This window comes from Setaria italica, chromosome II (assembly GCF_000263155.2).
Source record: "Setaria italica strain Yugu1 chromosome II, Setaria_italica_v2.0, whole genome shotgun sequence".
Taxonomy (NCBI): domain Eukaryota; kingdom Viridiplantae; phylum Streptophyta; class Magnoliopsida; order Poales; family Poaceae; genus Setaria; species Setaria italica.
The window spans coordinates 42,683,781-42,688,548 of NC_028451.1; positions in this window are offsets into that span (position 1 = coordinate 42,683,781).

Genomic DNA, 4,768 nt, shown 5'->3' on the forward strand with positions numbered 1-4,768 from the left:
TTCAAGTCTTGTCTAGATCCTTGTGATCACCATATGTGCTACTTGACGATTTGACAATTCGTTCATGTTGAGATAGGCCACTAATAGTTACCGTAAGAACTTTTTAATGATTTTGGTTTTTTGACGTGTCGTAAACTTATTTCCAATGGATCATGTTAGCACTTAGCAGTGTATTTTTTATTTCCCAGGAGCCAGGACAGGTCTCTATTGATGGACTGTTAGCAGATGATTCAAGTTTTCCCATATCCCTGTGGCCTCTTTTCCCTCTTTGAAACACGCAGCAGAGCTGGGTTTCTTTGAATTGGGGATAGAAAAGAAGAAAATTGGTTTATTTGCACTGCCTCGAATGTCAAAACTCAAACACAAAGACCCACACAGAGACACACCACTCACACGGTCACACCACACTGCTGTTGAACTTATTAGCTGGTCTGCATAAGTGCAACTCTAGTCGAAGCGTGACAAAGACATCATCTCTGTACTCCCTGCAAGTATGTATCAAGCGGGAGCTGCTACTCTTTATGTTTCAAACCCTGCGTGGTCGATGTTTCAGAGAACTAGGAATTTCTGCAGTGCAACATGCTGGATCCGTCCAACGTTCAATTCCTTACAAGTACCAATAACAAGAGTTAAACATTCAGGCTGGTTACACAATCACAGGGATTAGCAGCCAACTCATTGCTCAAAACCCTTGGATTTTGTAAAATTTGACGCTCGTCTCTGGGCGGCAGAAGCCGGTGATGGCCTTCGGCGTTGCGGTGCTCAACACCGGAGCAGCCCGGTGTGCGCGGATGGCCAACCTTCTCAGGGTTGGCCTACAGACAAGCAGTACCAGCTTCACCAGTTACACCACCACGCGATCCCCCACCATGGAGAAGCTGAGCTCTACTTCTTCGAGTGAGTCCAGGGCGACGCGGTCGGTGGTTAGCTGACCACACGAAGAATATACCCGTTCCTCCTCCCTGTCCATGGACCTGGAGAGTGGATTATACATATACGACTCCTGAAAAAGGGAGAAACAGATGGATCAGCGTGCATTTCCTCTCACAAATTTATTTCTGGCAAAGAAAAAATTGTTGGAGAATTAGTGAAACTAGCTACACATCAGGACTGCAAAGAAAACCAAATGAACGGACTTTGGCTTCGGAGTTTGACACTAGGTTAGTATACAATATAAAAAAAAGGATGTTCACACGTGCAACTAATAATCAAATAAGTAGACAAGATAACTTTCCAATGCTGATCCAATGAACATCCAATTTTCTTGCACTATAACGTTTGTTGAATCAGGAGATGTAACAAGATCATCTGTGCCACGTGAGAATATGTGTGCATTTCCCCTCAAATCTCATTCACCACAAGGAAAGATGTACTGTACTTCAAGAACTGGTAAAATTAAGGTTGGGATTTGCAGTGAAACAAAATTGAACCCGCTAATGCAAATGTACCAACGATCTTTACAACTTTACGCAAAAATGGATTTTGGCTTCGAACTCCAAAGTAGCTATAGCTAAATCATGCATGTAAATAGACAGCATACCTTCCTGAAGTGGGTCCAATGAACATACAGTTTTCTTGCATTAGAGCATTTCCTGAGGAGATGTGACACGATCATCTCAAAGGCGTGTAATCCGTGTGCTCCCATATCAATTTTCAAAAACTTGCACTGGGGAAGGCTGGAGGTGTCCATCTGGAAAGCTTCATGATTGAATTCCTGCTGGCATGAAGAAGTAGAAAGAAACAGTGAAATACAACAAATAGGGATTCAGTTTAGTTTGAAACAAATTTCTAGAGATAATTCTTCTTTTCTTCTTACAAAATCCATATTCTTAGCCATCCCTCGTCCTCCCAAAAGGCGAACCCACATTCACGGATTATCACCTATTCACCTAATGGAAACTGATAATCTGCCAAACTCCACAGTTAAGGTACGACTACCGTCCCAAACATATTGCCAACTACGACTTGATGATTTAGTCGCTGCGTGACCAATCACCAAAAGTACAGAGCTGAAAATTAAGGTCCCTTCACCTAATGCAGCGGTGAGTCACCGGTGGAAAACTCACATTTAGTCCCGGTTGGTAAGCCACGTGGATCTCGAAAAACTAATCAGAACTGACTATTCGGGACAAAAGGGGCTCTCTTTAGTCCCGGGTCACGTGGAACTAAAGACTCCTTTTAAAAAATTGGCTCCACACCAACAACCATGAACTTTTCTTTTTCTGATTTTATTCCACCAAACCAATAATTATGAACATATTTCATAAAACAACTTCTTAAAAGCTTTGTACAAATATGCTAGAACCTATTGTGCACCATTGGCATTCACCTTCAAAAAAAACGATTTACATTCCAACCTATTGTACACCATTGGCATTCACCTTAAAAAAAACGATTTACAATTTGAAATGGGGAAATACCATGATCGGTAATTAGTGATGGAAGTGGTCATGGAACAAAACTTGTCTGCCCTCCCGTGAAGAGCACCCCGAGCCTGCGCGCCGAGAGCTGAGCGCCGGCGGCCAGCCGGCCCGGCCGGGGAGGTAACTGATTCCATGAAAAAAGACGGCACTCATACCAAGTAGATGCTGGTAAGTATGTATTCATTTAGAGCAGTATATAGTTGTTACGTCAGAGTTACAATTGACTAGTAAATCGACCAGAGAGTAGTAAATTAAGCTAGAGCTGTTTGTCTGCACAAGTAAATTTGTTAGAACCACGTCATTATTAACTTTTTGGTGTCACTATATCTTCTATCAATGCATGATTACCGGAACAAATGGCAGTGTGTATGAGGAAAAAGAATAGTATTACAAACTTATGGTGTGCAGTCAAAACCACCCTTTGTGACGGACTGGAAGTAGCAATGTTTGCCCTGCATGGCTGCATATATGCAATGGTGGTTTCTAACTATAGGTTTTCATTGCATCCAGTTGCAGGGCTAAATTAAATTCACATCCAACTTGGCATGCCGCCGCCATGGAACAGGGGATGAGGCGTCTTTGGTTGCATCCACTGCTGCTAGGTGCTTCCGGTTAAAGCTTTGGTCTACTCACATTGTCTGTTTGAGTGGAATTAGTTCTTGTTGTGTCTGAACTTGTTATCGTTATCGAACTTTGTCGGTCTTCTTAATTGCAACTCTAGTGAAGCGTGACAAAGACATCTTGAAGCGCGCTTCTAATCTATTGGATGTGTATGTTTCAAATCCGGTGTGGTGGTTGTTTCGGAGAACTGGGAATTTCTGCAATGCTGCATGCTGGGTCTGGCCAACGTTCAGCTACTCCTTTACTGGAAACCCATACCAAAGTCAAATGAAGTTGCCTTCAATTTATTTCTTCCTGTATATGCATGCTTTCGCCACCGTCTCATTTCTTTCCAGGGGTTGCATCCACGGTCGGCAGCGAGCAGACGGACTCGCCGCAGATCCTCCGGAAGGAGGACGTCGTGAGGCGCACCTGCGGGTTGGTGTTCTTGAGGCAGCACCTGCAGCGATCGCACAGAGTCCGTGGCGCGGTGGCGTTCAGCGCGCAACCCCCAGTGCCAGTAGCCGCCCAGCAGCTTGTACTCCGCCGGCGGTGGCGGCTTCCCTCGCGCCTGCTACTACGTACCCATCGGTTCACCACCAAGATTAGGAACGAGCAAGTGTAGCAACACATATGCAAAACGATGCACAACAGATGTATGCCTCTAAAGCCTCTGATTAGGAGGACGTACGTATTTATGTGTATTCATTTCTACAGTTTCCGTTTCTTTGTTTGCTAGCAAATCTGTAGTGGAAGCAAACATTTTTGTGCAATACAGTACACAGATTTTATGAGATGATAACGCGGCACTTTCTGTCATCCTTTTACTGTCAACTTCAGAAGAAGAAAAAAGGACACAGAAATTTGACAATTCCTACTCATGCGCTATTGATCAATGAGGCAGATTGGACTCTGATCCAAATTATTATGTATATCTAAACAAAATCCTATAACTCCCCATATCAATCCGCCGATCCATGCTCTCGAATCTCGATCTCGGTCGACAACTAGTTGGCGCCGCCGCAGCCGCTGCAGCCGCACTTGTCCTGCACGAGGTTGCACTTGCCGGCGGGGTCGCAGTTGAAGCTGGAGCAGCAGGTTGTCGTCTGGCAGTTGCCCGGGCTCGACCTGGAGCAGCACCGGCACTGCAGGCACACGGGCGACCCCGCCGCCATCGTCCCCGCGCCGCCGCCGGAGATCGCCACCACCACCTGCTCCGCCGGCGTCCGCACCGGAACCATGTCCGACACCTGATCGCCGTCGTCCTCCGACGCCCAACCTAATAAATGTTATAATCGTTAGTATCTTCGTACTAGGATCGCGATCGAATTCTTGATGCATGCAATGCAAGCGCGTGTATACCTCGAGCTTGTGGGGTGGCCAGGAGGACGACGGCGACGACGAGGGAGGCGATCTTGAGGAGGATGCTAGGTGCCATGGCTGATCGATCTGCTGATGAGATTCGAATCGTTGGTGGGAAGATCACAAGAGCAGATGGATTTTAACTCCCTTGTGATTTTCTATGCTGCTGGTGAAATTAGTGCTTGGTCCTTGTGTATATATAGAGTATAGACGTCCTACACTAGGAGAGGCGTATACCTTGCAAATGGAAGTTTCTTTCTTTCTTTCTTACTGTGACCAGAAAGTATCTTTTTAGCGTTGTTTTAAATTTGTTTCTCCATACATTATATTTCCTGCTAAAACAGAAAGTATCTTTTTTGAGCTGTGCTTATCTGTTTTCTGGG